Source organism: Mercenaria mercenaria, chromosome 2 (assembly GCF_021730395.1).
Source record: "Mercenaria mercenaria strain notata chromosome 2, MADL_Memer_1, whole genome shotgun sequence".
Lineage (NCBI taxonomy): Eukaryota > Metazoa > Mollusca > Bivalvia > Venerida > Veneridae > Mercenaria > Mercenaria mercenaria.
In genome coordinates this window covers 103,710,771-103,737,101 of record NC_069362.1, presented here as the reverse complement: position 1 = coordinate 103,737,101, position 26,331 = coordinate 103,710,771, and the positions used below count along the sequence as shown (strand labels likewise).

Genomic DNA, 26,331 nt, shown 5'->3' with positions numbered 1-26,331 from the left:
AACGTTGGAAAGACGTCTTTTCTGCAACGTTGGAAAGACGTTGTTTTTTGATTGATAATGAAAGGTGTGTTGACGTCTTTTTCACAACGTTGGAAAGACGTCTTTTTCACAACGTTGGACAAACGTTGTTTTTTGGTTGATAATGAAAGGTGCGTTGACGTCTTTTTTGCCACCTTGGAAAGACGTCTTTTTCACAACGTTTGAAAGACGTAGTTTTTTCTTTGATTTTGAAAGGTGTTTTGACGTCTTCTGCAGTGTTGGAACGACATATTTTTCACAACTTTGGAAAGATGTATTCTTTACATTTGAATGACATCTTTTCTCAATGTTGTTTCGTCTAAAAGCACAAAAAAAAACCCCAACAGTCTATGGTTTCAAACAAAAGTGTACTGAATAATAGAATAGTCACAAGACGTATCTTAACATACTGGGTCTAGTAAGAAAACATACTAAATATGATTCAACTGAAATGTTTTTATTAAAAAGTACATATACCATTCAATCAAAAATAAATTTTGTTGATGCATGTAATCTGTAAAAAGAGCTGTTCAGGGACAGCAACAGTCAATCGACTATTCAATAGCTTTTTAACAAAATATTTCATCAATGAATACAATGATAAACACTTGTGGAAATGGGCAACCATTTTGCTTGAATGTAATAAAGTGTCATAGCATATACAAACAAGAGCTGTCATAGAAGCAGCATGTTTAACTATTTTAAAACTTGATACTAAGTGAAGAAACATTATCTTGAATTCTAGCATAAAACTGCTGTTATTGTCACTTTTCGGGGGTGTCTTAACAGGAGAGAAAACGTGTATTAACAGAGAGATTCTCGCGCTCACATGCTGTTGTAACACCTTTTTATTTATGCGCGTTCCGTGGCAAAGCGTAAACGTATTACGGCCCCAAAACGAATAATTCAAAAGGAAATGACGTGAACGTGATAAAACAAACTTTACCGCGCATTTCATGGGAATTTAAAGACGTTGAGGGCAATATATTCATTTACTTGGTTTTGCGTTTTATGCCAGAATAGCGTTAGCGCATGTTATTTTCGTGTTATAACATCTACAGAATCCCTCGGGAATCATTGGTACCTGGCTTGGGTACCAACCAATCCCTCGGGATTCTGGAGATGTTGTAACACGAAAAACATGCGTTATCCCTACACAATTACTTTATGTTTGAACAAAAAGCATTGAATAATAGCCATAAATGAGTGAAACTGCCTAAAATTCCTTTAAATAATTCAAGAAATACTGGTTCGATACCACACTTCGGTCTGTGAAATCTGATCTTAGATGCTGACAGAAAACAAGTAGGATAGCTCTGCATATAGTTTGTACAGTCTAGCTAAAATCTTAAAGTTACCCACAGTTTGGGTGAAATTTTTCAACATCTTCCTTTCAAAAAGTTTAGCAGAGAATGTGTATTTGACACAGAAATGTGATCTAAAACGGTTGAGAATAAAATTTAGATATTGGTAAAAATGCAACAGGAATGTAAACTTTCTGCAATATTTCAAATTTAGTATACTACATTCTGCACAAGATTTATTGTTATTTAATGGAATATCTTGCTTAATCATTCCAATAAGTTTGACTGAACCAATTTCCAACTCCAAAAAAGACCATAATTTATCCAAACTCGTTGACAGAGTTATCTGCTGTTGCCTATAGATGGAAATCATGATAGTAAGTAAGTAAGTGTTCAAAGTTTCAAAGCCATATGTCAAATAGTTTTGACAAACAGGTACTTGTATGCAAACTGAACCAATTTCTAAGTACAAAAAGGCCACAATTCAGCCAAAATAGTTGACAGAGTTATGAACACTTACTTACAGATGGCGATCATATAATAAACAAGTGTTCAAAGTTTCAAAGCCACACATCAAACAGTTTTCACAAAACATGGACTGGTAAGAAATTGTACCAATTTCCAAGTCCAAAAAGAGTCATAATTTAGCCAAAATACTTGTAAGAGTTATGTACTCTTACCTACAGATACAGACTATGGTATAATAATAATCAAGTGATAAAAGTTTCAATGTCATATGTCAAACAGTTTACACAAAATATGAACTAGTAGGAAATAAAAGGTACCCTAATTCAACAAAAGTCCCTGATAGAGTTATGTGCCCTTGCCTAAAATTGGATATGGTGATGATAACAAGTGTTGAAAGTTTCAAACCTTTATCCCCAAAGGTTTTGCCAAAATGTAAACTGGTACCAAAAACTTAACCAAGGTGTGACGCAAAGCTGATGCCGTATCGAGTAGGATAGCTATTCTTATAGTTCAAATAGTAAAGTTATAAAGGTCCAATTGCGGCATCTTTTATGCAGTTTCCGAAAATGATTTTAATAAAAAATCTTGCAAAAAAGTTCTATGTAGAACAATCTGAACAAAATACATTTTTTTTCATATATAACTTTCAGCCAGGCCATTTAATATTGATTTATGTGACAAATTATTTTTATTATTCTCAAAATCACTACAAATGGATAAAGTCTGCCCATCACTTAGCTTGAGACAACATTAACCTTAACCAACAAATTCTTGATTTTGTGAATGAGTAATCTAATCCATTCACAAAAATATTAAGAATAAATAAAGTAAAGTTTAAGTGTAATGGACTGGCAAAACAATGAACAAACAACTGCAAATTTTTGAAAAACAATTCATTGTGCAAACTTTTTTTCTCGAGATACTATTTGAAATTTCTTCAACTTGTAGGATTTTAAATTATCTGAAAAAAATTCCAATAACACTGTGCATCCAGAAAATGAATTGGATACAAGTTCTTCAGTTTTGTATACAACAAAAAATCAAACTTAACTTGCACTGTTTTCACACATTTCATGTATATCACTTTTCAGCTGCATTTAGAATTTACTGAAAGATTCATTTTGTAAGTAGAACTGTTTTGCATTTAACACATTTTAAATTCAAATGTTTGTGTTTTAGAGCAGATTACACAGTATGTAAGTCATGATTTCTGCTATTTCACTATTTCAGATTTCCTTTTGAACTGGATTTCTATCTGATAGTGCATATATCAGTCACAGGCACTTCTCCCACTCCTAGCTCCCCTTCCTGGTCCTATGTCTACGCAGGCTGAAAATATACATTTTAACACATATGTAAACTTAAACGTTTTGTTAAAAACTAGAAGATGATCACACATATTAGAATTATGTATAAAGTTAAATGTATGGTAAGGTGACGGTGTATCATTTTTAATGCATAACATACTAATTTCTTTACTTTATCACAAAGTTTATACGGTAATACAGTGGGTGGGATAGCGCCGATGTCGTGAATTCATTTCGGACATACTGAGTTTTTTTAAAAATTTCTGGAGCCCTGAATACATTGGACGGGTTCATTCAAATGCTAGAATTTCTATTCTTACTAACACCATTCTCACGTAAGTATGATCAAATATCATTTCTTAAATATTTACCCTTCAAGATCGAAAACAATGTTGTCCTTTCTTCTCCCAGTTTGCTTTTCCTCTTATGTTAACATGGTCATTAGTTTCATTGTCATCAACCTGTGAAACAGAATGAATTTGGTGATAAAAAGTTAATAAAAAAGGTACAATTTGAATCTATATCACTAAAAATTAAATCAATAAGACACATATGCCAAGGAGCAGTGTTGAGCCCGCCAGCTGTCAAGTGGACCTTGGACCTAGGGACCTGGTTCTTGCGCATGTCACTCCGTCTCATAATGGTAAACATTCATGCCAAGTTACATCAAAATCCCACTATGCATGAAGAAGAACTGCTCTGGACAAACTTCAGTATGACCGTAGGCCTCTTAACTGTGACCTTGACCTTTGACACAGGAACATGGGGTTTACGCATGGCACACCTTCTTACTTAGGTAAACATTCATGCCAAATATAAACAAGATTGGTTCATGCACGTATAAGTTATGGTCCGGACAAAATCAGACAGACACAAGCACATACATCGAAAGTGGCGACTATATCGAGCTCACCGTAAGTGGGTTCAACAAAAACTCGACACAAGACAAATACAACTCTTGCATAATTATTATTTTTCAGTCTCTTAAAGTATTCTTCTAAATTTAAAACATGCACAAAAATGCTTGTGAAACACGATTCAGATGAGTTTCAGTTAAGTTCACGCATATTTTATTCAAGAGGAAGGAAAAAAACAGGTAATAAATTTATGGAAACTTTATTCCAATATTACTTACTTATCAAACACCATGATATCCTTGTACAGCTAGAAATTGTGCCACTGGCCCATGAGTAAGTGTTGTATATAAGCAGAAGATAAAGATTCTATTCACAGTCCCTCATGATGTTCTTCCAACAGCAGACAACATGGAAACCTGTCAACAGCAAAAATTTCAAATTAGAGCTACTTTGTAATAATCTACATTTTAAGCACACACAACAGCAGTACACCCATGCATAAAATAAATTTTGAGAATTTACTGTCTTGCATTTTAGATGTAAACAACCTTGAATCAGTTTCACAAATAGTTTACGGTTAACCTTTAGTCTACTAGCAACAAGTGATTCTGCCTTTGCGACCAGTGCAGACCAAGATCAGCCTGCACATCTGTGCAGGCAGATCATGGTCTGCACTGTTCGCTATTCAGTCAGTAAATTTTCAGTGAACACCCCTTCGAAAAATAGATGGTACTGTCCAAACTGAACGATGGATCAGTTCATTTTAGAAACTTAGCAGGGTAAAGGTTAATGAAAACTTATGCCTGACTAAACTCAGACATACCAAAGTCTTTGTAAAACAGATTCTAGGTTTCCTGAACGAGGCATATATGTTACTAGTCAAAATAATTCGCCGTTCAGATTGTTTTATATTTGTGACGGGCAAGATCTAAACGTCAAAACTTTGAAGGACCAAAATAATGGAATATAAATCACAGTACACAGTCATGTAAAGTTATTGGTTTTGCGTTTTCGCATATTTGCATGTAGAGACATGGTAAACTTTAATCCTGTACAGTACATACATACATTTAAATCACCAGAAACTAAGTAATTTTGGATATTATTTGATAATTTTGGCATAAATCATTGAGAAATTGAATCCCCGTTCAATACATGTAAGTTTATTTGATTTTGAATTTATGACTAATGTTTGAAAATAATCGGCATTTAAACCTATAGCATGTAAAGCGTTGGCAGCGATGAAAATTTCATCGGAAATTGCTTCAACTATTTTGGTCTTTCGAGTGTTTGACGAAAGTGGGGATACTGCCCATATGAAAAGAATTATCCCAACATTTCCTAGGATCGCATCAAATTAGTTGGACTATTATGTTACTTCTGAAGAGAATCGTCAGGCATCAAATGAATGTGAAGCACTATAATAAATTATATTATATGGAGATGTCCAAATACAACGTAACAGATTGTTTCGGGACAGTGTGATAACTTGACTGTCGCTGTCTCAACATGTGTAAACTTATTTGGCACGATTTCTTTCAGGAAATCTCTAAAACATGTGACGTCACGCAATGGCTTTGACTACAAACAAAATGTTAAAACTGTTGATTTTATGTTAGTCAATATGGTGACAGCGACAAGTAAGCATAGTTCCGGCTATATTTCTGTTGCCTTTAGATAATGGAACAACCTGTTCACACTGGCACTTCTGTTAAATTTTCTTGTTGTATGGTGGATGGCGTGTGAATGCATTGCACGTTATTATGCAGAAGGGGGGATGCCCATGGGCAGGGACTTTTTTCATATACAGACTTTTGGTGGCTTGATCGAATTTTGATCAGAATTGATAAAAAAAATATTGATAGAATCTGTGTTTTAAGAATATTGATGCAGTTAGAAAAACATCACTGTTAACAAAAAAAAAAAAACATGGACGTCTAGCCGCTCACTGTCTTATCAGTTCTAAAAATAGAAACTACAACTTTTGTTTACAAACACCATCTAGTCTAGTCCTATATCATGACCCGCATAAAATTAGTTTGACTACCACACCCCTAGCCGCTTCCAACAAGTAATGCTGTTTGGTGACAGATATCAACATACAAATGGCATGTAACTGTTAGACACTAAGCATACGTGAATTTATAAACTAAAAACCCTTTGTCAAAACCTTTAAAATTTATGGAAAGTTCAATTTTTTGCACTGTAAACAGTAAAAGACTGCAAAATGTTGACAGTCTGATCTTCATCGCATGCAAGATATTTTAAGTAAGTCCATTTCTAGCCTAAAATGCATAATTATTAATTTATCCTCATGCAGCACAACAATGTCAACATACAAATTACCGGTAATAGGCCTACCGCGAAAATATATGACAATATAAGTTATAGCTATAACTTCAACAGTTTTAAAAACGTCATGACAAAAAATAACTGCTGTAAAAACTAACAACATACTTACAGGTGGAGAAGCCATGATTTGACATAATCTGTACAGGGCGCTTTTTAAATACTTCCACGAATTTTCAAAACTCCGATCAACAACATGAACGGGCGCAAAAAGGCACGTGAGCTAGACCTGTTTTGATTGGTCAATTTCGAACACATGTCGGAAATCATGGGACGGAACTCTTTCGAGTTAATGTTAGATGGTTAATGTTACTAACCTCACGACATGACGAATAGCGCTAAACGACAAAAATGCAATAAAGTATTCACGCAATGAAATTATTTTTGCAGCTTGAAATATTTTAAAGTATCAGTAGATCTAATGACGTTGTTCCAACGTTTTTACAACGTCGGAATAGCGATGTCGGATTTTGGTCGCTGTAAAGCCGTTGGAACAACGTCGGGATAGCGATGTCGGACTTTGGTCGGTGTAAAGCCGTTGGAACAACGTCGGAATTAGCGACGTCGGATTTTGGTCGCTGTAAAGCCGTTGGAACAACGTCGGGATAGCGATGTCGGACTTTGGTCGGTGTAAAGTCGTTGGAACAACGTCGGATTCTGGTCACCGACGTCGCGACCCCAAAACAACTATAAAAAGACGTCTTTGCGACGTCGTGTGTTTGCTGGGTAGATTCTGTTTACAGAGTCGAACGTTTCTTTTGTAATCTACAAACGCACAGTAAAACGACTTATTTTTACTAAGATAAAAATCAATTATCATTTTGAGAGAGAAAATATGGTCGATAGTTCCGTAAGATTTACGAAAACCTGCTTGCTCTTCATTTAAAAGACCGGACATTTCTAAAAGGTTATTAAGCCTATTATTCAGTATACTACGATAAAGTCCGAAACGCGTGAAAATGTTCCGAATGTAAATCGGGTGAAGTAGGCGCTCTATGTGCAGAGTTTGATTATGCGTCTTGAGACTCAGGGTCGTAGGGAACCAACTAAATTTCCATAGGCCCACATTGTAATGTTTCCGTTCACGGGACTTTCCTAACATTTAAACTTTTGATGCCACCTACTCAGGTTGAAAGAACTATCCAAGAACTATCGAAAAACTGCAGGAAATATATATGTTCACCATCACTTTTGGGCACTTCTTTCTCTTTGAACTCGGTTACCCATAATTCTGCAATGATTTATTTTTTATTTTTCATAAAAATGCCCTACTGATAGAACATGCATATTTCTCATACAAAATGCATCATTTCATATTATTTTAGTCAGTAATCATGGATTACACTTTCAAACACATCCAACATATTTTGCACCAATGGGAGATCACTTTACATGGTAGATATATACTGCAGAATGCCATATACTTTTTCAACCAATCAGAGACCTCGTTGGCTACTTCCCTCTGACCAGTAAAACAATATTCGTGCAATGAATCACGTATATTTGTAAATGAATTAAAATAAATATAGAATGAAATGGTTATTTAGGGCCTAACATTGTTCTGTAAAATACGTATTAGCACTCATACCAAGCTGGGAAAATACAGAACAGGCAGAAATACAAAATTCAGAGAAACATTTATAAATTAAGCTAAAATAAAATAGATATAGGGTTATTAGGTTATTTAACATTATTCTGTACAATACGGAGATATATTTGGACGAGTACTCAGCTGGGAAAACCATATTGAGCTCGCCGAGCGGATCGTCCAGTATGGTTTCCCAGCTGAGTGCTCGTCCAAATCTCGTATTGTACAGTTCAATGTTAAATAACCTTTTTTTTCTATATCTATTTTATTTTAGTTTAAATTAAAATTGATTCACTGAATATTGTATTTCTGCCTTCCTCATTTCAAGACGCATAATCTTACTCTGTACATAGAGCGCCTACTTCACCCATTTTACATTCGGAACATTTTCACGTGTTTCGGGCTTTATCGTATGTTTAACATGGGACTTTTTGAACCGTCCAAATACGGGAAAATACAGGCTTTTTGTACGCACGTGCGTCCAGTAAGGTAATTTTTCTTGCCTCCTACAAGTTCTTTGCATTTCTGTTGGTCAATAGACGTGACGTGGAGACAGGATATATTCCATATCCTGCTAGTAAATTTCAGATATGAATTTTGAGTAAAACAAATGGCTGCCGCTTTGGTAATTTACAAAATATTAGATTATAGCAAGTAAGTAAAGGGTAGTCGGCAAGATAAAATTGTTACACAGCTTGTTGGTGACAGGATACGGGATATACGCTGTCTCGAAAATCCATATCTTCGCTCTCGCCTGATATGGATTATCGAGACAGCGTATATCCCGTATCCTGTCACCAACAATCAGTGTAACTAATAATATTGTACGGTCACGTGTTGCAAATGAACGTTCATGATTTGATAGATAAAATAGATATAGAATAAAAAAAGGTTATTTTACATTGTACTGTACAATACGATATATATCTGGACTCGTGTCCAGCTGGGAAAACCATATTGGACTCGCCTTGCGGCAAGTCCAATATGGTTTTTTTAGCTGTGTACTCGTCCAAATATATCTCCGTATTGTACAGAACATTGTTAAATAACTAATATAGTACTATTAACCTTTAGCCTGCTGGCGGCAAATGAGTCTGCCTTGTTCGCTATTCAGTCAGTAAATATTCAGTGAACACCCCTTCAAATAATAAATGGTACTTCCCAAATTGAATGATGGACCATTCCTTATAATAGATATTCAGCAGGGTAAGGGTTAATCAAGTGATTTCATTTTGGCCTTGTTATTTTTCCAAGGATTGTCGTATTGGCCCAAGGCCATAGGCCGAGGGCCAATACGACTGCCCAAGGACAAACAACTAGGCCAATATGAAATCGCTTGATTAATGATAATTTATTATTCAACTTTTGAACATAAGCGGTAACACCAAGATAAAAAATTATGTTTTAAGCACTATCATTTTATCCAGTAAAACAGAATGGATCGTAAATAGGTATGTGTGAATAATTTTGAGAGATATATGCCTCGACATAATCAACAATAACTGGAACTTACCGTATTTATTATTTTCTCTAGTGAGTATCTTACTGTGCTAGAAACTGCTTTAAATGTCATTTCTTTGTAAGCTGCAGGCAACGTGCCATAAAACTGAACACATATATGTTGATCAAGATAATACAACCAACCAGTCACATATTATACACCCCCATGCCTCGTTTTAACTTTTATTTTTATCCGAAGTTGATTGCAGCTTACAACTGACATTCGAATTCGCAACCAGCATGTGAATCGCTATTACCATTGCACCAATAATCCAGAGTTTAAGATAAGTCTCATCCTTTCAATTAATTCGAGTTTTGCATATTTTCTCAATATATATCTCAGGACAGGACAGGAACTTGTTTGTACACAATAACGAATAAGCCGAAAGAATCGTATTTATCTACAAGAAAAACGTACATGTATAGACATCGTACGTCCGCTCAGTCTTACTTGGTTATTACACGAACATGTTAGATAATATATTTTTGTCAAAATATGAAAACTATTGTACTGTATAATTCTTATGTAAAACAAAATGGCATCATTTAAAAATCTAACGAAAGTGACTTCTCCGTATTGGCCCTCTCTTTTTAACCAATCAGAATGCTTGAATTCCGTATTTCCCTGTTTTCTCGTATTGGCCCTGCTTTTCTAATATTGGCTCAGTTATGCTGTGTATTGGCTCTACTTGTTTCATATAATGTGCACCATTGATCTAGTACAGTGTATAATATTGTAAAATTGAACAATAATATATAATATGATCATTATGTAACATGATTATGAAAAATTCAAAAGTGAGAAAAGGAAATGAAATATATGTCTCTTGAATACAAAGTGGTAAAAGATAATCTTTGTCTGTTTGTCTTTTATTTATAATATGTCAGATGTGTATTTTATCAAAAATATTCATAAATTATATTCAGTTCTATTTGCAGTTGTTCGCAAGACGTATGTTTAAGAAATAATTTTTCAACAAATGGCCATGAAATTAAATTATTTGTTTTGTAAAATATCGTGCAAAACTTGAAATTGTTTTGTATGAAGAGTTATAAAAGTATATATATTGCAGGAATTACAAAAAAATGCATTATTTCGTACAATAATCGTACGTAAGCATAGATTATTAAACGCAATTAACTCTTGTCATGCTAAACACGACTGATTCTGCCTTTGTGACCAGAGTTACTCAACCATGTTTCAGAGAAAGCAAGAATATCAAAGTCACACAGTTCGGCATAAAGAATATCAAGTTTGTGCTGTATGCTCTGAACATTTAAATGAACGAAAGAAAGATGATTAGATATAGATTTCAGATGTATTAGTGTGTTTGTGGGAGTAGTGTCAGAAGATGACGTGGATGAAGATGGACCTGGATTTTTATGTATGTCTCCACAGGAGCCTGAAATTCTATCTATAATGCTCCAAATGGCTAAATATAAAAATTACCCCTCCTATATATATAAAAAAAGAACAGGAATGAAACAAAACCGTACCCCGCCCACTTTTTGTAAACAAGAAACTTCGAAAAACAGAAAAGCATCTTTATACGAGCGGTCTTATTTTGAAGAGGACAAAAAAATATAATAGAAACACTGCTTACTGTAAACTGTCTTCCTTTTAACTAACATAAAATCATCATTTTCAATACCTTTTCGTTCATCGCCGAAACCATTGCGTGACGTCACATACATGTACCTGTTTCACAGCCTCGCAGTTAATTCGATATACTTTCACTTCGATGTGTCATAACTAATTAAGGGTCAAATGCAACATTTTTATAAAAAACACAGGATTTCCATACCATATCGCAGCGCTCAGGTTATCTGCCATAATAAAAAATAGTCACTATGGAAGTTTCCAATTTTTAAATTTCCCTCCAGTGAATAATGGAGTTACTTCCCCTTTTGTTTACGTTTTTGTTTTGAAAATATTAGTTGAATACATTGACAAACAAATGCAAACATATAATTTTTATTCATGGAAAAATGAACAATAAAATATAGAACATAAACAATATCTTACCTTTATTTCTTATCGAAGTGAAAGTACATCGAATTAACTGCGAGGCTGTAAAACAGGTACATGTATATGTGACGTCACGCAATGGTTTCGGCGATGAACGAAAAGGTATTGAAAATGATGATTTTGTGTTAGTTAAAAGGAAGACAGTTTTACAGTAAGCAGTGTTTCTAGTATATTTTTTTGTCCTCTTCAAAATAAGACCGCTCGTATAGAGATGCTTTCTGTTTTTCGAAGTTTCTTGTTTACAAAAAGTGGGCGGGGTACGGTTTTGTTTCATTCCTGTTCTTTTTTATATATATAGGAGGGGTAATTTTTATATTTAGCCATTTTGGAGCATTATAGATAGAATTTCAGGCTCCTGTGATGTCTCCAGCAACCAGCAGGAGGCATGCCCCAAATTAATTTAAATCAAACTGTAAATTTTTACAATCTTGTGTACTGTTCACTTCTCTATAAACCTTAGTTTCTACACAAGGATTGGAAATTTGAAAATTTAAACTGGTGTGAACAAATCTTATAATGTACCCCACCCATTTTCTTATACAAATGCTGATTATTTGGACAGGAAAAACAAAAAACAGAAAAGTGGCATGCATCAATACGTATTTACCCTTACCAAAATAATGTAGACTGATGTTATCAAAAAAGTAATATGTTTTCATCCGACTTTCATTGAAATAAATCCGATTTTTTGTAGGAACACAATTTGGCAAACATTTGAAAAAATGGCGTAACTGCATCAAGGGGAAATAACTTTAATGCAACTAAATATACATCATGATATATTATAGATGATGTGTGCGTTGTATGTATTTATTGTGATTAAAGTCCATTTTAGAACAATATGGGACTGGAATTATAAGCATTCAATGGGACGAGTTCAAGCCGAAAACAAAAACAAAAATATTTGTTGTGCTTCTGAAAATATACGAATCACATTTTACAGAATGTAAGCTTTAATGGGCATCAAATTGCTGTAAAGGGCCATTAAGATTACTCTTAAATGAAATCGTACAGAACCTGAACATTTAATGGGCATTAAATCAAATTTAAGGACCATGAATAATCCTGTTAAATTCAAAATATACAGAATTTCACTATTTTTTCTAAAGCCATTAACTTTTTTAGCTACCAAATAAATTTTTTATCGGCATGATTCATGGTCAAAATGGGTGTTTTAATGGTATTTTAACATGTAACCCATTAATATTGTGAAACCTGTTAAATAAAGTGATGCAAGAATTAATGGGGTTAATTAACGGGTTTTCCTACTTTAATGGTTATTTTACAGGGTTTTAAAGCTGCATTCCACACCCTAATTAAATTTCGTTATAGTAAAAAATAATTCTACTTGTACATGGTCTAATAATTCTGGTTTCAATAGTGAAACATTGATAACTGTTAAATTCGGCGTACTTTCAAAGATTTCAATGGTAAACTACTAAGTGTCGTCGACGTTAACAGTTATAAGATAACCACTTTTTGGCCAACAGTAACAGAAACAGCAGTAACACCGTTTGCAAACACTAACGTTTATTGGTCGACGGAGCTTAAAAATGTGCGGCAGAGGTTCATTTTCAGGGAATATATAATGCAATTCATCATACATCGTTTTACAGATATTTAAAGATATTTATTGTCTTTCAAATTTATTTTGGCCCAGGTTTTTGTCTCTGGTATGATTTAGGTGGTTCATTCAATCTTCTACCTTATGTCGTCTTCTATGAGAATGCCGTTAGAAGTACTTTCCCCAAGATAAAACATTGGATGTTCAAGCATTTGAAAGACAATATAAAAACCTTTAAAATGGTGTACAGTAAGTGGTGTCATATTCCCTGGCATAGTAATTGTTTGCTCTTCATTATGTTCACTAACGGCGTTTCTCCCTTGACAGCTAATACAAAACTGATTACTACACCCTATTCATTCTCAATAAATTGTGTTACATTCCCTGACAGTTTGTCTTTAAGCTGTTGAATATACCCCCAACGAACATTTACATTGCATATAAGGCCGTATATTAGTATATTCGCCGTTAAGTACCGAATTTCTTTACCCAGAAGCCTTACTGTGCGCTAGGGCAGCCATTTTGTTACTGTTTGCCAGCTAAGTGTGCGCTCTTTTGATGATCATAGTCTACTTTCAATTTCACATTCTAAAAATAGATTTCGGTACCCCGAGAAAAATAAGCGATTACAAAGTAACAAAATGGAATTTAGATAAAAAAAAATGCTATTTGCATAGTCTGAAACCATAACGAAAATATAGACAAATGATAAGATTGCTTGCGATTATATGGAAAGTACCTTTAAACCATGTTTAATGGTATGTGCATCCAGTAGTGTTTGCCAGATAGACCTTTACAGAAATCTTCGTAGAATTGCTGCTTGAAAAATAATACGAACTCTGATTTTTCCCACATGTACCATTGAGTCAAGTTTGCCTCAGGGTAAAGTAATTTTATGGAAAATACCCTGTAGAGAAAGAAATGAGCCGCGCCATGAGAAAACCAACATAGTGGCTTTGCGACCAGCAAGGATCAAGACTTTCAAAGCCTATTGCAATTAGAGAAACCGGTAGCGAACAGCATGGATCCTGACCAGACTGCGCGGATGCACAGGCTGGTCTGGATCCATGCTGGTCGCAAAGCCACTATGTTGGTTTTCCCATGGCGTGGCTCAAATATCTTAATTTTTTATTTAATGTGTTCAATAAAGTTGAACTTCACAATCATGTTCTTATCCCAGGAGATAGGTAATATATCTGCGACATGAAATTTCCTAAAGTGATGAACTTCTTTCATTTCAAAACAGTTTTCAAAAATTAATTTTATCCAGAAACTACTTAATTCTCGCAATGCCTTTATATATATATATATCCAAAATGTATTGCTTGGCAGTACGGATATTAATAGCGGAAAAAAGATGAACATGCCTTTAATTTTTTACATTTTTGTACTCAAATTTCCATTTTAAACTGCACCAGAACGTGCCGAAAGAGTCATTAAAGCTAAAGTATTTCTTAGGGAGGCCCCTGTATGCCAACAGGAGAGGGGAAATACATCATACACTCTCCTGTTTGCCGCCATTGGCGTCTCAAATTGCCTTAGCAACATGCCTTCCAAACTTTATGGCTAGAACCCTGATACCGATTTTTCTTTTTTCGTTGTTCCTGCGATCTTATTTAGTTCTTTACTTTTTTAATATATCAAGGTGTTATGTGGCACTCGAGTGCCTGTTGTAAAACATTTTCAGAAATGTTAATGGCCTCTTATTTAGATTATATGTAAATTATATTGTCATATTTGTTTCCACGGCGTATCAGAATAAAATGAAAGCGTGCATTTCGGAGAATGATTTTGAGGAAAATAAACCTTTGTAAGGTAATAAATGTACGCAAAACAGCATATAAATCAATGTTGATGACTGATAAAATAGTTCGCTTCTGTTTGCCACTTCACTCTATTCACCTAGGTATCATTAAAGTATACAATAAACAATAATGGATGAGTACCAACACAACAATTAATCTACCTAATAGTTTGCTTTACAAAATTGGAGATGATAAAATATTTTAACGGCTCTCATTGGAACATTTCGATATGTTGTCTAAAGAGTGAAAATTTCATTTTTAGAAATCTGGATGCATTTTGAAGGTATTTTCATAACAATAGTATAAAGTACCTAACGGAATGCATAAAGAAATACAATTGTATATTTGTATTGCTTTATTTTGTTTATTATAGGAGTTTTCATAATTTGGTGTTATGAAATAAATCCCAATGCATGTTCGGATCATGAAATAAACAGGAATACCAGATGAAGTTTTAACTGGAAATCAATATTTCTTTGTTTTAGAAATCAATCAGTTGTTCGCAGTTTCTTTGTACTGTAAAGAAGACTAATGCATTTAACGTGTTATATCTCTGTGTGTGAAACTGAGCCGCACCATGCGAAAACCAACATAGTGCATTTGCGACCAGCATGGATCCAGACCGATCCATACTGTTCGCTAACTGTTTTTCTAATTGCAATAGGGTTTGAAAGCGAACAGTATGGATCCTAACCAGACTGCGTGGACGGTCTAGATCCATGCTGGTCGCAAATATACTGTGTTGATTTTCTCATGTGAGAAATAAAGCATATTGTTTTTGAGTTTCAGAAAAACATGCATTGTATTGAGATATTTATGGGCTTATTGATAAAATATTCACTGTTGAAAAGCAGCAATGAACAAAAACTAAAAAACCAATTGAAATATTCAGGTACTTTAAGGATGTAGGATCGAATTTTTTCTAACGTTAAGAATTTTTTCATACTCTGTAAGCTTGAAGAACATTAGTTTCCAAGACAAACAAGAGAAGAAAAAACATAGGTCACCGAACTCGTTTTAATTTCATAGGGTATTTTCTCCACCCACTCTTTACGCATTTCTGAATTTTTGTAAAATTGAAAAAATGGTGGTACTTTATAAAACATGTAATATCCCGCTTAATTTTATAGGGATTTCAAGTCTTACAAGTTAATATGAATATACGGCGATGTCAGTATTATATAAGCATAAATGTCACTAAAAAAATCTCTTTCGTTATTACATGTTGACGTAATTACCCCACCCACTTTATTTTCAATGGAAAAAACATATTTAGATCTACAAAAAAATTCTGACGTTAAGATTTTCAAAATATTTTGCAGCTTTAATGACACAAAAATCCTTTAAAATGGAAATTTGGGGTCACCGTGCATCTAAGAGATTTAATAATAAAAAACTGTTAAAAACATGTGAAGTTTGATATTTTTGTTCTTTTTGTTTTAATTTGTATTTTCTAGATAATAGATAGAGCTATCTTGAAAACTTTTATTTCACTTATAGCTTAACATTATATGTATAAGTCAGGAAAATATCAAATCCAAACCTGATTTACTTTAATAGATATTTGAAATTACCTACCCCTAGCCCATTGTAACTCTTATGTCAATTTTAGACAAATACCAGCCAAAAATAAGGGTGAATTTTTTTTTTTCGCAAAAAGTAGAATATATTTGGTTAAACAGTACATTATTAGCTATATTTTAATTATTTAGCATTAATTTTTGGCAAAACTTTTGTTAGAAACCAATATTCAAAGAAACATTTTTCAAAATGGCGGATATCCTGAAAAAAACGCTCGTACATCCTTAAGTAATTTTCAGATTTAAACTGATGAAATTGCAAAAAAACTGTCAAGAATGTGAACAATATTAAATGTCTGAAAACCAAAATTTTTAAGAAAACAATTACATAATGCTATTCAAAACTTCTAAGAAGATACCGAGTGCCTTCTGAACGACACTTCAGAGTTGCTGAAGACATTTTGCAATAGACTTTACGAAGATCCTTCAGAAGCCAAGAACGTAATCAATCAAATAAATAGCAAACTCAGTTGGATCAAGTCTGTTTATGAGAGGTAATGAAGTGTGAAACACACCTCACGCCCACTAGCACTGGCTTAAGAGGAATTCTGTTTTAGTAAATATGGTCCAGAAGGACCAGAAAATGTAACAACATTGAAACTGAGTATGAGGAGACTTTTTACAACCATCACATGGCACTCAAAGACTGTTTTATGATAGCAAATATTTTTTTAAGATAGTCCTTTGGAAGCATTACAACACAACCAAGCAAAATAACAGCTGACTTGATTTGATTGTGTCTGTTTGTTAGATGTAGTGAAATGTGAAATTGCCCTCACACCCCTAGCACTAGCTTAAAGAGTGTTCTGTTATAGTAAAATTGTATGTATTAGTTAAAGTCTGAATCTAAAATCAGATGTTTCTGAAAAATATTAACTGCACACAATTTGAGGCAGCAGTGTTACAAGAATCACATTCTGCACGTCTTGATTAATATGTGACTTACGATATTTTCAATTTAATGTTACCTAATATAGCATATTTGCTCTCTTGTTGGTTAGCTGTTATGAATACATGTAATATGTTGCTTTATTACATATTTTTTATAAAATAGAAAGCAACTGGCAAAAGAAGATCATAGGCTCCCAAAAAATCACTTTATTTTTTATGAATGACATTTGATTACATTTTGATTCTGAAGCAATTTGTATCATGCTCTCGAATTTCTTGCTACAATTTGAACTTTTGACAAAGACAGGTCAAGCCTTTTTCATAACCTTTGGTACGTAACTTAATTCATAATCAAACTTTATTTTTATGACTAATGCAAATTTTTCTTAGTAGTGTTTCTCTTAATGTTCCGGCATATCCAGGAATATTCCACCACATAATACAATTTAGTCCCTGTCTGTACAATTTAAAATATTAAAAAATATTTTGTATATTCTGTCATTCTTGTAAATGTTTCAAAATCACTACAATAGTCTTCTTCACTTCATATCTATAAAGTTTTATATATTTCTTATATCTTGATTTGGTATCACTAAAACAGTTTTGTCAACTTGGCAAAAGTTTTAAATCTAAAGTTTTTACTTAAATACCTGCATATTTTCTTATATTTGTTAGTTTTGGTTTAGCACCGCTTTGCAACAGAAATTCAGTCATTGAGCAGTTAACCTAACAAGTGTCCCTTGATTCTGTACCAGAACTACTAAGTTCTCTACAGACAAGTGCTAAGTTTTCCGTATTATACAGATCATCAGATGTAAGTCTGTTGACTTCAGACACGATATCTTTATTGAATCGTCATGGAGAGCAAAGGCCAAATTCAGATATCTGACTCAAGACCCTATGATTCGTCCTATCGCGCTAGGGTTGGTTTTGTATATGTTCTTATAATGCTACTTTTTCTAGAATTTAATTTTTTTTTATAAAACTTGATTTTTACTCACAGGAAGACTGCAGATATAAGCTGTATGATCATAATATTATGGACGTACAGATGGATATTATTGTATGCTTTATTGAAATTCCATCTAAAATTATAGTTACATGGATGGTGCAATATATATTTTAGGCAACTTCTGAAATAACAATAGAAAACCTTCTAAAGATTTACCGCTAATAGTTTAAATAAATCAGTATGTGACAATTTGGGCTTCAATATCTTCTTAAATAACTTTTTTAAAAGCAATGGTAGTGGTAACGTATTCTAAAGTGTGTTACGGAAAAAATCACACTGGCTAGACAAGTAAAGAAGCATATTGTATTATTATAGTACAAAATAAATAACATTAATTATGTTTCTGGAATATTTTCTAAATAATTGATAAATTACAACAAGGTTATTGAAATGGTAACGTAACATGTGTTATGTATGTTACATTTTTATTTTTTCTTTAATAAAGTGTTATCTCTAAGTCTGCGAACATATAGACAACATAAGAATTGTTATTTCATTGATAACAATTAATTACATCATTTTATTCAGTTTTAGTGGTCTCAGAATTTCATTCGTTGTTTGTGACACTGGTTCATTTTATGCAAATTAGCTGAGCATATCCAGTTTTGGGTAAAAAAAAATACCATAAGAGTAACAAAATAATATATTAAAAAACACCGAGAGACTTTAAGGCCAGATCAAAGCTGTTTTGGTACATTTAAATTGATTTTAAACTTAGAAAATGTTATTTTCAAACAAAATTTTGTCATTTTGTATCAGTCTCATTAATATTCATGAATATGCAAATAGGTTAATTAACATAAAAATGCTGCTATTTAAAGGCCAATGTCTTAGCTCCATTTTGACACCATTTGTATTGTTTTATCACCAAAACTGACCAAGATGTCGCTGATAATCATCTATATAGTTGTCCTTTTCAAAAATGAACGGTTGCCACGGAAACAGTGAAATCATATATAGTTCAAAAGAATTTTTTATTTTGAAAGAGTTGGTCCTGCCAAACAATTTGATACCTATGAAAAAAATTCTAGTTGGGGGTGGGTGGTGTCGGGGTGTTCATGGTAGACCTTACTGTCCCCCGTACTATATGTGATTCCCATATGTTACAGGGATACTTGCCTTATCTGGTTTTGCGATTTCCGGTGAAGTTTATGCTTCATATTGCCTATAAACTCAGCTCTTAATCCGATTCTGTACACTTTAACTGCGATTATCGGGAACGCTGTAAGTTGACATGATTATTAACTAAGTTTAATGATCGGAATGCTAATACCTATATTTAGATCTGTTGTTTTGTATCTTAATGTGGCAAGGCATCTGTTTGTAGTATATGTTTGAGCCGCACCATGTGAAAACCAACACAGTGCATTTGCGACCAACATGGATCCAGACCAGCCTGCGCATACGCGCAGTCTGGTCAGGATCCATGCTGTTCGCTAACGGTTTCTCTAATTGCAGTATGTTTTGAAAGCGAACAGTATGGATCGTGACCAGACTGCGCAGATGCGCAGGCTGGTCTGGATCCATGCTGGTCGCAAACGCACTACGTTGGTTTTCTCATGGTGCGGCTCATTTGTATCTTGTTTGTCTCTCCAAATGTGTATCTTCTTTGCCGCACAAAAGACTGTTGCAAGTAGGTTTAGTGAGAAAACCGACTGTTTAAGAAAAATATATACAATATTTTATATATCAGCACATAACTCGGTGAATCATGAAGCAGGTCGGTTTAATGGTATAGATAAGAATAGAATGATAATGTATGTCAATTGTGTAATAATGGTAATAATAACGGAAATGATGAGATTTAGTATCACTTTTAACGATGAGAAATATCCGTATACGAAGAAGGTGTTTGAATATTCCATGACCTGTGCCTACTACTGGCAGATTTAATTACATTTTTATCTAAAAAGCAGAAATTTGCAACATTGCTTAGTACATAAAAATGCAACCGAATTTAGATAGTATGTAACCTGTATCATTTATGAAAAATAAATTATCATTATGAATATGATTGTGTATCTTATGTAACTTTATGTGTAATGTATTATATGCTATTTAAGGTAATTTTATACTTATGAAATGTTCGATATGCTGATGTTGTCTTGACCATATTTCACTTTTGTACCATATTTAAATGGCCAATGACGTTTTATGTATATAGATGCCGATTGCCGAATAAAGCTGAGTTGTGTGAGATAAGTTAAGTTCAGTTGAGCTAAAAATATAAACACACCCTTATATCTCTACCAGCCTGAATTTAGAGGATAGATGACTTAATCTATAATCATATCAGCTGATTGAGCAAACCAAAGCAATTGAATTGGAAGACCAAAGACGTGATTAACTCCCCACTGTTGTTAGTTTACATAGGACAATTAAATAAAGGTAAATCATTTAAGCTATAAAATACCGACTAGTTTTTCTCTCTTGGTTAACAACGAAGAACGCGCCATGGTTACATTTAATTAACATTAAGACGATCCAAACACAAGTTGGCACGTCACAGCGAACTGCCTTTAGACAATAATGCAGTTAGAGTTGTGACGCCATGATATATTCTGTAATATTTTATTGTATAGATAAACAATTCTGATACTATCAATATTAATGTTTTGAATAATTCTACTCTTTATGCTATTTCAGCTGACTGGAGCGGTACGGACAAAGGAAGAACCTTTCATTTCCTTCAAGCCGGAAGATAAAGCTAACGATATTTACAAGCGCGGGGTATTTCTGCGATGACTGATTAAGACTAAAAATAAAAATTGTAAGAGGATGTTGTTAGACTCTTAATTGTATGTCCACAGTCCGTCTCACTTAGACTAAGTGAGATTTTGAGGATTGCTTGGTATACAATAAGGATTTAAGCTGGCTTAAAAGAATTAAAGTTTACATTTATAGAGGATATTTACATTTGCTTTAGTAATTCAGCTCTTTAAACGTTTATTTCTTACTATTACTTAACTGTTGTTAGCTTTCTTGAGCCAAAGGCTCATGGTGAGCTTTTGTGACTGCTCAATGTCCGTCTCCGTCGCGCGTCGTGCGTCGTCCGTCCGTCAATAATTTCTAAAAAAAATCTTCTTCTTCACAATAACTGGGCAGATTTACACTAAAATGATCTGTGGGTGGCTCCCTTTCAAAATTGTTCAAAGAATTGAATTCCACGTAGACATCTGGTTGCCGTGGCAACCAAATCCGCAAAGCGTAGAGCCTCGATATTTGGCATGTGACATTGTGGAATAGTCCTCTAAGAAGACTGTTCAAAGTATGCCCCTGGGGTGGAGAAAGGCTCCGCCCTGGGGTCTCAATGTTTACATAGACTTATATAGGAAAACCAATTTGAAAATCTTCTTGTCTGAAACCACAAGACCTAGGCCGTTGATATTTGGTATATAGCATTGCCTTGTGGTCTTCTATCAAGATTGTTCAAATTATTACCCTGGGATGAAAAAGAGGCTCTGCCTCGGGGTCCTATATTTTACATAAACTTATACAAGATAAAACTTTAAAAATCTTCTTGTCTGAAATTGCAAGGCCTAGGCTTTTGATATTTGGTATGTTGCATTGCCTAGTGGTCCTCTACTAAGGTTATTCAAATTATGTCCCTGAGGTGAAAAGATGCCCCACCCAGGGGTTCCCAAATTTTACAAAGACTTGTATAGGATATTTTTAAAAAATCCTTGCCTAAAACTGCAAGGCCTAGGCTTTTGATATTAGTATGTTGCATTGCCTAGTAGTCTCCTACCAAAAGTGTTCAAATATGCCCCAAGTGTGATAAGAGGCCTTGCCCTGGGGTCCCAAGTTTTACATAGACTTATATAGGAAAAACTTTAAATATTTACTTGTCTGAAAGTTCAAGGCCTATGCCTTTAGTATTGCCTATTAGTTCTCTAACAAGATTGTTCAAATTATGCCCCTGGGGTGAAAAAAGGCTCCGCTCCGGGAGTCACTTGTATATGGGTTATATAGGAAAACTTACTTCAAAAGTTATCTGATCATATTGCCTAGACTGTTTAATTAATTAAGGGTCACTTGACTGTGACCTTGACCTACTGACCTACTTTCTTGTTGTTTTTCTTAAGATACAACCTTGAAAATTGGATGACATATACAGTTTTGCACAGCAATCGAAAACTGGCTTTCAGTGACTATGAATGTGGCCTACTGACCTATTTTATTGATATCTTAGCATCAGTTTGGCATTTGAAACATGTAGCTCATATTACTCAGGTGAGCGATCTAGGGTCATCATGACTCCCTTGTTTTTAATTATTACTGCATTTATCCATTACAGTTTATTGGATGTTTTTACCTTTATTTGAATTTTAAAACACATATGTCTGCATATTTCATGTAATGTGTGTGTTTTAATATCAAGTATCTATTCAACTATTTGCTTTCACATAATTCATAGTTCTAGTTCCATATTACTTATTCTAAATCTCATTTTAGTAACTTTGATATTATATATTATATGAATTAATTTTACGGTATCTGATGTTGAAAATTAGCTATTTAAAGATACTATTTATAAACAGATGTGATGATTTACACTTTATTGAACGATTTGTTCACTTTTGAATATATGTCACCAACAAAGCACATGATTAACTGTAATATTTGAACGTTTAAAAAAACACTTGTTAAACCATACCTCTTTTGCATTTCTTTTTTTTTAGATAGATATATGCTGTTGTTTTTTCATTATTTTATTATTATAATGCTTTTATTGTTTCTCAAATGATCTGTACATCTTCACAAATTTTTCCTAGGAATAACTATGGTAGTAAAATTCCAGTTACTGGTAAGATAATCCCGCATCTTATTATTTACATTCACGTTTCGACAAAACACATACTTTGTTTCAGTTATCATTAAATTTTATTCGTTAAATGTAATGAAGTGCTTCTTTTGTTAGAGATTTTTGTATTTGTACAATGTATTTTATTTTGAGCGCACCCTATTTGACCATTTTAAATTCGCATAGAACAGCCTTTCCTGACACGCAAGTGAATGGTGAAATATCATGTTTGATTATCTTACATAAGTTATCTCACACCTAAGTTCATGGGGATAGTATGATCGGACTAACATAATAAGCCATTTTAAATTTGTAACTGTGCTTTTGAAAATTCAGAAAAAGTATGTGTTAACACATGGCATGTCTATTGTTTGTTTACTTCAGTACTTCTGGTTGTTTTTGAATCAAATAATTTGCTCTAAGACCGTTTAGGGAGTTCTGCTAAGGTGCAATTATGTTCCGCTTTTAGCGATTTTACGTAGTATATTTTTCTTTTTATATTTTCCCTGTATCGTTTTCAATTATACCATTCACGTATGTATTATACAATATAAAACCTCGAACCTAATTGGGTTGATATAGGAAGAGGGATTGAAATAGACTACTCTCTTTGTATCAAGCTAAAATGAAACAGATAAATAAGCTTGAATATATAAAGATAGACCAACAAATTCAATATTATATGGAAAGTTTGCAGAACACTAGTGTTTGAGTTTGGCCGTTATCTAAATACAATGATTTACAAGATACCTTTACTCAGTGTTCTTCTTTTTCTTCCGGACATAAATAACCAGAATTTAGCTAGACATATTTATCTTTTAATGTTATCTGTTGTAATAATAAAAATTGACAAAATTTATAATGTTGTTATTGTTCAATCTATATACATGCGATATTTAATACTCCGCATAAATTGGTAAGCTTTCATTTTAAATGTATTCTATCAATGCTTCTCTATGTCGTCCTTTACTATGAACGGAAGCTTTTCCGGCATGGAACAACGTTACGAAAAGATAAAATGTTTGAATGCACCGGGTAAAATCAAACAAGTGGGGAAACGTTTTAAAATATCTAAAAATTTTAATTATTACATTAGGATTTTATGATTTACTTATGTACAGTGTCCATTTTAGCTTTGCTATTGACTTAAGGCGCTTACGTAATTTTATATCAAACGCTCGTTACGATTCTAGAATATTCCCCGGACTTATCTTGCAACACAAGACCGTAGGAGGAAATTGCTTAGTATTCTCCGACGGTGTTATCAACTCTAATGGGAAAAGCGACCAGTATTAAGGAGGGGCGTCAAAGAGTCCAGGCGTATTCAGCGTTTCGGATATCCAGTATGTTTGAAAGATATCAAATACCTAACCGTGCCCGCCGGTCACACCTTAAGTACCGCGCTAAATTTAAAGCAATCGGTAAAAGAAAGTATGAAACAGAATAACTTTCAGCTTTCAATTTCAAAAATAATGGAGTCAATTTTTGTTGTTTTCATAGTTGTAAAGTGGTCATAACTAGAATCAAAGTTTAAACTCAAATACATGTAGATCATTTAGCCTATCCGGTCCTGATTAAACTGGAACTCTACACAAGTAAGAATGAAAGAGGGTAACGTAGTCACTAAACTTACATGAATCAGTCTCAAGTGTACCGTAAACTCAACTACCTTCTTCAATTGAAAGGTGCTACTCTAGCAGTCGGAAAAAGCATGATCGCCAAATTTCGTGGGGTTAATGCAGAAAGGAGACATCTGCATATGAATAAAGAAGGCACTTGTCTCCTTTCTGCATTAACCCCACGCAATATGTCGTCAATTCAAATGTATGCTGTAGCTCAAGTGGCCAAGAGTGGTTAATGGAACTATGAATCCAGCCTGAAGAGATGTTCAGATGCTTGAAAGGAAAAGACTCTTGCTATGGTCTCTGGCTTCAAGAAAGACGTCATTGGCTAGAAAGAAAACATTTTAAGAAGCTATCACTCTCTTATACCTATATTATTAACAGCGATACTATTCTGGACGAAGTTAGGACAACCAGAGAAGAAGCGTAAGAAGACTGAGATCAGACGAAAATAAATACAAACATGACCGACTTTTACCTCAAACGATCTCACTGCGTTTTGCATTTTAAAAAGTATGGGCGCCATAGATGTGTACAATATAAACAGCAACAATAGCTGTATGATGACAGAGCGCTCGACTTTTCTCAGTGCTTGACTCTGAAAAAGATAATAGTTAAGGGTAGATTTCTCGGAAGCACGAAACATTAAAAACACAGCCTCAGAGCCACGCATTTGCAAAGTAGACCCACAACAAAAAGAAGCTGTAACGGAAAAATATTACAGACGGGTTGCTTCAAAAATCTAACAAGTACATATAAATTTATGCCCAATATAGATAGAGGGGGAGGAAGTGGTAAGGGGTAGAAATGGGGTGGGGGAGGAGGTTGAAGGTGAAAGTAGAACAAGGATGAATATACAAAGGGAATAACACGTTCCTTAATCACAGTTACACAACAACGTAAACCAAAATAGCGCAGACATTCATGTACCAAAGATAAACACAAAACCACACCCAACCAACTAACATATAAAAACAGACAAGTAAGATACAAGAACAGGGGGCGACAGGGGGAGCAAGGAGAAGGAGGAGAGAAAAAAAACGCATACAAAAAACAAGACAACATACGCAACACAAAATACAAGACAGACAGAAAACCAGTTGAAAAAAGGGGCACCGCCTTGGAACGTCAGTAACCTATATAAAGGAAACTGGGGGTTTAAACGTGTTTAGGGCATGCCAACCTCGCACATACCCTGAAAACTTCATAAAACTTTAACCAAAAAAGGGGCATAACTCTGTCAAAATTCAAACAGAGTAATGGAGATTGTTTCTCTTGGTGTAGGCTTTGATAGTTAAAAAGTATTATAAGTTTCAAGTCAAAAGCTTTGATAGTAACAGAGATATTTGACGTTATCAAACACTTTAACTAACGGCGACGCCGACGCCGATGGGGATTCTTTCAAGTCTAAAGCTTTGATGGTAACAGAGATAGTTGACTTTATCAAAACCTTTAACCAAAGTAATCTAAGCTTAAAAGGGGCATAACTCTGTCAAAATTCAATCAGAGTAATGGAGATTGTTTCTCTTGGTGTAGACTTTGATAGTTAAAAAGTATTATAAGTTTCAAGTCAAAAGCTTTGATAGTAACAGAGATATTTGACGTTATCAAAAACTTTAACTAACGGCGACGC

General features: G+C 34.0%; 1 long non-coding RNA gene across 1 annotated transcript; it reads right to left on the bottom strand.

Moving 5' to 3' along the window:
• Window positions 1-456: 456 nt before the first annotated feature.
• On the bottom strand, window positions 457-6,547 carry LOC123524400 (uncharacterized). The gene is made up of 4 exons (XR_008369982.1): window positions 6,416-6,547; window positions 4,233-4,370; window positions 3,469-3,558; window positions 457-3,119 (listed from the first exon to the last, which is right to left on the bottom strand). It is a non-coding gene; the product is annotated as an uncharacterized LOC123524400 (long non-coding RNA).
• Window positions 6,548-26,331: the final 19,784 nt, after the last annotated feature.